This window comes from Tympanuchus pallidicinctus, unplaced genomic scaffold (genome assembly GCF_026119805.1).
Source record: "Tympanuchus pallidicinctus isolate F22 unplaced genomic scaffold, pur_lepc_1.0 scaffold1, whole genome shotgun sequence".
Lineage (NCBI taxonomy): Eukaryota > Metazoa > Chordata > Aves > Galliformes > Phasianidae > Tympanuchus > Tympanuchus pallidicinctus.
The window spans coordinates 40,553,810-40,562,282 of NW_026294618.1; the positions used below are offsets into that span (position 1 = coordinate 40,553,810).

Consider the following 8,473-nt stretch of genomic DNA (forward strand, 5'->3'; position numbering starts at 1 on the left):
ATAACATTAAGTTTCAGAGAATAAAATAACTTCAGGGGAGTTAGAACTGAAATCTAAGTTTAAAGAAAACTATTTAGGATTTTTGTATATTTTTTTCATCTTAGCACATCAGTGCAACATTTATACAATGACTTCAACTCAGTGACAAAGGCTTTCAAATGTTGAAATTCATGGCAATATTATTACATGGAAAAATAATAAATACTGTAATTATGTGAAGAGGAATAAAAATCCTGGGGGACTCTACTTGACCTAGATATTATAAAATGTTTTACAGAAAATAGTAATTAAAGAGAAAGATAAATTAGAAATGTTTTTCTATTGGTACTCCAAAAGCATGTTCTACCAGAGCAATCTGAAAGCTGTCTTTAGTCTATAGAACTTTAATACATACAATCTACCCAATTTCAGTAAAACATTTCAGTTGAGTGTCATGTGGGAAATTATTATTGAAGCTGATGAACAAGAGATTTGGAACTGCATTTGAGAATGTATAATTAGCTGAAGGAAAGACAGTAGAAAAAAAAATGTTCTGAAAGGGAACTATCAGACTGGAATTTGTTACCGCAAATCCTTTAAAATTTATCTACGATCACTTTCAGGTGAATTTTTATAAATAGCTCACAAAATATTTTGGTAATAAAATATTCTAATTATATAGTGATGTGAGTTTCTGTTAAGATAAAAGATAATATAGGTTCTGGAAAGTTTTTCATGATCTTGGAGGATTGAGTTATATTCTGAAATTAAAGTGTGTTAGTGCAAGTCCATGTAAGGAGTAATTTGTGGAGCTTAAAAACCTACTAATGCATACCACACAGAATGTGTGCGTGCACGCTCACTCATGCATGATATGAAGACAAATTCTGAGTAGAAAGTGATCAGAAAGAGGTTGCTAAAGCTGTCTGTACACCTGCATTATATAAGAAGTTTCTAGAATACTCTGTGAATGAGACGATTTTTCAAAGAGAACAGTTTTGTATACTCTACAAGAGATTAATACTAAATCCAAAGAAGAAAATGTCCAAGCCAATCTACCTAATAAGACTAATTTAAAAAGGAAAAAAAAGCTGTATTTTTATAATTACTTCTATCCAGAAAATACTTAGATTTAGTGTTAGTTTAGGACATCCTTCTAAGAAAAAAGTCAAAAACTTCAGTTACTTTCAAAACTGAGCAAGGCTCATCCTAAAAGCAAAATACAAAAAAAAGTTAGATGAAGATATCAATAGCATATAAAGTTCTTTCTAGACTTTGTGTCTATGAAATGTTTTATCATTACTTGTCTGTATGTATCACAAGGAATTGCATTAGAGCTATCAGTGGTGTTATCTGGTGAAAGATTATAGAAATTTAGCTATTGTTAAACAATGATGTTTATTGTAAACATTTTCTGTATTATGTTTTGGATCCTTCAGTTTCTGAATCCTGCATCAAATCTTCCAGTATACTCCTATGATCATAGGTAGGTTATAGCTGTGTAGTTACATGGCTCACTCTGCTTGCATCTTTGAAGTGTTGACCCATTAGCTTTCTTTCAGTCCTGTAGAGCTTTCCTATTGTTTCAAGACTTATTGAAAAATAAAAAACAACAAAAAAAAAGAAAATTGTCAAGAGTGTACTTCAGCCAAATATTTTAAAATTTAAGTGATGTTACAATATCTACCGTTGGTCATAACTGCTTAACAACCTCTAGAGTTACTGTAGGAAGGGAAGCTATTTGTAATTCATCATCAATTTCATCATTTGATATGACTATGCCATCTTGACTTTTCCTAAGTATAAGAGATCATGTGTTTTTGTTTCTTCTCCATTACAACTGTCACATTTGTATATTTTTTTTTTCCTTATGTTAATGGTAGGATTTCTTCTGCAGTTGTTAATTTCTTGTGGAAAATTTCAGCTTTCTGATTTATACTCATTGAATCCCATTTAATTTTGTCTGAATCTAAGTAACTAATGCACTTATTTATGCATGATTTTTCTATACATTTAATTGTGTCTCTAAATTTAGATATTGAGGAGAAAAAAAAAAGCAATCACAGAGTAATTTATCTTAACTGTAGTGCCAATGCTGTAGAAAAAAACAACTAAAATCATAAGAAAAAAAGTCCCTTTTTGTATCTATGTCAGTATTTTGTAGGGTAAGTTTTCCGTTCCCAAGTTGTTACCTTAGATTCAGTATTTCCTTCCTGCCACTAAAGATTTCCCGTTCTTCTTCCCAAAAGTTCTTGTAGAGAGGTCATGTAGTCTATTTTTGGAAAATCATATGGGTATCTTAATTCTTTATGATAATTTTAATAATGCCAACTGCTTTCCTGATACACCTGCGAAAATATAAATATTAATATTTAGAAGTATCTTATTCATAAATTCTTTAGGGAATGTTCTTATACTTTTATTTTCTCAGGCACTTTATGAAAGATTAATTTGAACAAGTGTTGATTATTAATGCAATACTTAGAAGCTGATTCATGTCATTCTTAAGCAAACATTAAAAATAGGTCATACGACTCATGCCTGTCCATTTCTTTTTACTGCCTCTGAGTGTTGCATCAGATGGAGGCTTACATAGTTACAAGAGGTGAAGCTTGTTTCCCAGAACACTTGCTTCACTCAGAGTGTTGCTATTGCTTACCTTTCAAAAAACATCTAACAACATCTTATTCCAGCTAAATTTCACATCTTATTTTATTTTCCATTACCAGTGTGTCTAGTGCCTTGGTATTCATTATTACAGATGGTTTATTTAAAGTCACCTATACTGTGCCTGAAGCAATCTATATGAGCCACATAGTCCTCCTGATTTGTTAGTATATCACAGTTCTAATGTGTGGCATGTTTTGAATATTTGTTTTTTAACTCCTGCAGTCTTCCTGGATAAAAGGTTATTATTTTGGTTAAATCCCTTCAGGGAAACCTTTCACAGAAAATAAATAAATTCATCCCTACTAATGTGCATTGACATTCACATCCACTTATGCATTTCTGGTACACTCTCCCTTCCCTCTAGTCAGAGAATTTTTTTATACTAGGAAGACAGTATTTATCATGAGTTCTTCAGCTAGCTCAAGTTATATTTCTCTGGTTTAAATTATTTTGGTCATTTTTAATCAGGAAGGAAACAGTTTCTCCTTAAGTTCTTAATTTTTTTTTTTTTTTCATATAGGAGTAAATTTATGGGGTCTGCATGATGCTTTGGTGCTTATTAGGGTCAAACTATAACAGCAGATTTTATGTAAACTTCATAAGTAATGTAAAGTAGTTAACATCTACATTCAAAATACACTCCTACTTAACTTCAGGAAAAGGCAACAAAACAACATTCACTTACAGATACGATGTAATTAATTTACAGATATTGTATTTCTTTCTAGATTTGATGCCCTAAATAGAGTTAATGTTTATACCATTTTATCCTTTATTAGAGCACCAATAGCTGTCTTTTGGTTTTTTAGACTGGAGTGAGATGAGACTAAGAAATGTTAATTTACAATATATTTAAAATCATGATTAAATTACTAAAATTCTAGACTAACAAAACTCAAACATTTAGGTATTTATCTGAAATATGTACTTCAGTATTTTTCTGATTGTTCTACATCAGTAAAAGTTTCACACTCTTAGGGTCAAAATATAATGGACAACTTCGCTTCTATAGAAAGAAAACTCACATCTTACTCCTGATTTTTAATTTGCAAAAACTGTGACCTGTCTTACTATGAAAGCAACCTTCAAAACATTTTTACTTGCTATGACATAGCAAAAACATTACATGAATGAGTTTTACAGTATGTCAGTTCCTCCTCTGAGTGCACACTATTATTAATGAAGTGAATGGTCACTTTAGATACACTTTTATATCTGAGGTACTAGTACCATTACAAATAATGATTGTTAGATGTATTTGATCTAGAAACTGCTCAGGCAATACACTTCTCATTAACAGTAGTCCTTAAAATATATTCAATTGAATATATTTTTCCCTTTATTTTAAGATATGGAAGTTTATATTGTTGCTGGGGTGGAGTTGGTACAACGCTGTTCCCCATGCGTTTGATATATTTTTAATGTGAACTATGACACTATACACTAGATTTATTAGTTTTAGCTACAGTCCTTTCAGTAATTACTTGAATTGACTAAGAGGGGAAAAAAATTTCATCATTTTTTGTTCTAGATTCAGATCTGCTTCTTTTTCTCTCCCCAATAAATCAAGAATAAAAATACACCACTTATAACCTACTCTGTTTGATTCGTAGCATCAAGATTCAGTTCTCATATATACCCAATACATCCCTTGGATAATCAGACTAATACTATCTTATGTATTTAAACACCACTACCAAGTTATCTTGCTAAATTTTTATTAAAATTTGTAAATGTTACAGAATAGGCGTTATTAGAATTAACTTCTAAGGGTTTTGTTTGTTTTGCTTAAAATAGTTTAATTGAAAATGGAGAATGGAAGCTGATAATCACATCTAAGATTACTATATTTTAGTGAAGATATTAGACTGAAGTCTAGAGAACAAATCAGTAGTAGTAGTCTACAGAAAAATGGAAAAAAATTCTATTATTGCTAACAATATATGTTTAAGACAAAATGAAACTTTGAAGCCCAACAAATGGCTTTATTATTTGATTTTATAAAGAAATATTCTTTAATTGTCAAGCTTACACATACCATTCAGAATTCATCTGCAGAAGAATTTGTAAATAGCTTTCTATGTGTTTGTTGAATAGAATTGTGATTAAATGTTATTAGAATGAAAACTTTGAGAATGTTACATGCCCTATTTTTGATTGCTAAGTTTTATAAATCGCTATTAACTGCTACAACCAACATATAAGTTCTTTTAATTGTTATTTTTCCCCAAGAAAAAATTACTAAACACTTTCCTGACAATATGGCAAATATTTTCCTAATGAAATACATTTTTATTTATGTGAAGTGCAATAGTGGACAATTATAGAAAATTGTTTTGGGAATAAAAGAGAAGAGAAACAAATAACAGCAAAATGGAGTGAAACGGAGTAGAAAGTCAGCTGGGAAATGAATACTGTTGTCAAGCTCCAAGGATGTGCTAGAAAGCAAGGGAAGTTTAAAACAAAAATCAGCCATTCCACTATAGCAAACCAAGCTGAACATTTCACTTGATTGGTTTGATAAAGGCCTATCACAGCCAGATAAATTGACAGATGTAGACCTACAGAACATAAATAAAGACAGTTGTCATCCTCTATTTAGTCCTTTTATCTCATAATCCTTGAGAAGTATCCAGATTTAAGTCTGTTGAAATTTTTTTTTTCTTCATATTTTAGGCTTTATATTTGGTCTCTTGATTTGTACTATGTAGAAATCTATAGTTTGGGGACTTGCATGCATTTTACACTGAATCAAAATAAACAACAGGCATACATTTTTAGTATAGCCTAACACAGTTATCTATCACCTTTCTATTTATCACCCTATCTATCTATACTTTAAAAACAGAAAATGAAGTTTAATTAACTCCTTGGAATTATATTGGGGATTTATTTATCTGAGAGAAAACATTAGGTTTTATGCTACAGAGTTCATGGGTAGCATGCAGAATATTCCTAGGACTTTCCTTTGAAGAGAATTACTTTAAAATAAATATTGCTTAATAATTAATGATTGGAGTATATTAATATATTCCTGAATTGGCATACTGGTCAAGTACTAACTAAAAACTAGTCTTCACCTAGCTAATGTGAACTGATTTTTTTTTTTTTTTTTTTTTCTCATTAGAAAAAAAAGATAAAGAAAATACTTAAATGTAAAAATAAAAAATAAGCTAAGAAATTATAGAAGAATGATACAACTTCAAGCACAACAGGGCAAGGGGGCTCCTTTCTCCCCTTACAGGGAGAAGGAAAGAAAAACAATCCAATTAAGATAAGAATAGAGAACAAATTTCCTACAAATTGTAAAATAATAAAAAAGTTACAATTAATAACTCAAATGGGAGAGAGAGGAAGCCTATGACCATGCTGCTGCCCCCAGGGCTACTGGAACCCAAAACAAGCTTCACCCCCATCACCTGATATTGTAAATCTTATGGAGGCCCTTGGGAAATGCAGTACATTTCAGTCTATCTTTTTCTTGGAGAATGAGAATTCACATGAGACTGCTCGATAACACAAGACTAGGAAGAACAGCAGCACAGTGCACTGTGCCCTTGCATCCAACAGCCTGTTACAATGTCATAATGCAGAATGCTGATTTAACCAGTACAAGGAAATATATGTATATTAAATTTTAAATGCTATTCTAAAAATTATAATAAAAAAATTTCATAAAAAGTAAAAAAAAAAATAATTACACTAAGTACCTCAGGTTTGTAAGAACACATTAAAATTTTCAAAGCAAACTTCCATGGAAATCCAGCTGTATTTTCCTTGCAGGGAAGATAAACAAATTTAGGAATTTATTTTTCTCTTACTCTTCTCAATAATCCTTCAGAATCTTAGTATACTTTCAGCAGTTTTTAAAAAAATATATATTTATTGCGTACAGATAGACGTTTTCTAATCATACAGAGGGTACATACTTTATTATCAGTATATTTGTATGCATATGAGAAAAAGTGAATTAGTGCTATTGCATCTGTTCTGGTCTGCTTTGGATGCAGTTCACTTTCTTCAAAGACGCTTTACATTCATACCTACAGCAGTGTTGTTAAAACACAAATGCTTTAGCTGTTGTTTCACAGCTTCAAAGCTTTCTCTGTCTCCTCTTTCCCAGAACAGTAGGCTAGGAGCATACCACAGTCTGGGAGGTACACAACTCAATCTGATTGAAGAGCCACTCCATAATACTGCACGACTTAGAAATGCCTCCTCAAAGAGAGGTCGAATGAGGAATATTCACAACCCTCTTCCCAAGGGAAATGCTTATTTTCCTAAGCAGAATCACATGATCCGAAGACTTGGTTTCCTGGAAATGGCAAAACATCTGCCAATGAGAAATAATGAATGAATTTCTGCTTTGCTTACGCACACAGATTTCATTTTATCTATTAATTTTGTCATTATCTTGATCTATAAATCTTGTATTCTACTTTTCTTCAACAAAAATAAGCATCAAAATAAATATTTTTTACGCCACAGCATATTATTTTTAAGTGTAGTATTAACATTTGAGCATACAGAACTTTAACATTTTATATTTTCACATGAGAATATATAAGAAGTTGATGTAAAACTTAATATCTGGAGTAGCACTGATGTTATTTTATGAGGTTATAGTTTCAAGTTTATGAGCTGATCTTGGGGCAAGCAAGCATTTGGTGTTTATTCAGGTAAAAGACATTTACCCATTAGGTTACCTAAATATCTTGACTGACTAGAAAAGCTTGGTGTCTCTACATCAGTTCTGGTAATTGTTGCTCCATCCTGACAAAGGTACTTTAATCGCAAATACATGTTGATGACATAGTGTACCATACTGGTATAGTATAGAGTACTAGAATTTCCATAAATTGTTTGTATTAGTTCACATGTTGCCAGCTACCCTCCAACCCACCACTAGCTCTAACTGTTGTTTTGTGTTTTTCTGTAGAGCTTTTATCATAACTTTTCTCCTCATTCTTAGAGTTCAAGACAATTCTTCTTATCCTCATCTTTCCCTAATCTCTTTTCTCATACTTTACTGTTTTTTCTTTCTGTCTTTGTTTCAGCAGTCATGATCGGGGTGGAGATATTTACATATTGCTGCACAGGTTCATCTAAAGAGTGGTCTATTCTACTGACCATAAAGGGAAATCTTAGGTTTCTAATAGAAAGAATTGGACTGACTGCCACTGCACAATCAATGAATGTACTGATGCTATAGTTACGAGATACACCAGAGACCTTGGATATGCAGCTATTATACCAAAGTAGAATAGATAGAATGCATACCTGCATCCTAGGCTTGCTATGAAACTCCAGCAGAGAAGACCTCCAGAAGAGATCCTTCCCTTCTGGTAGTCAGCTCTTAAATGGGTCTACGGGAATTGCCTTCACCTGTGCTCCTGTGGCTGACTCATTGCTCACCTCAGATGATCAATCAGATCATCATTCAGGCTGTGATTCAGCAGTTCCCATACATGCCACACAGTGTCATATCAGGTCTCTGGGTCCAGAGTACTCAGAAGGATAATGTGTGTGTGAGAGAGAGAGAGAAATAGACTAAATAGACTTGCAGTTTCAGTGACACATTCTGTGAATTCGAAAGAAAAAAAAAAAAAGATAACTGAACTGAAAATGGCAAGATTTCAAAGTGATAGGGGGTATATCTTGTCCCATTAATTTGTAATATTTATAAACAGAAATTTTATTATTGGGCAGAGTGACTCCAAACCAGAATACGAACATTATGTAAAGAAATAAAAGCCATAACCCTGCCAACTAATAATTCTCTTGTGTTTTCTGATATCTTCCTCGCAGCACAAAGTCTCTGATA

At 32.0% G+C, this 8,473-nt stretch overlaps 1 long non-coding RNA gene across 1 annotated transcript; it reads right to left on the reverse strand.

The window, feature by feature from the left end:
* Positions 1-557: 557 nt before the first annotated feature.
* LOC128080838 (uncharacterized) lies at positions 558-7,967 on the reverse strand. Its single transcript, XR_008206904.1, has 3 exons — positions 7,930-7,967; positions 2,172-2,327; positions 558-1,570 (listed from the first exon to the last, which is right to left on the reverse strand). It is a non-coding gene; the product is annotated as an uncharacterized LOC128080838 (long non-coding RNA).
* Between the last annotated feature and the right edge of the window lie 506 nt (positions 7,968-8,473).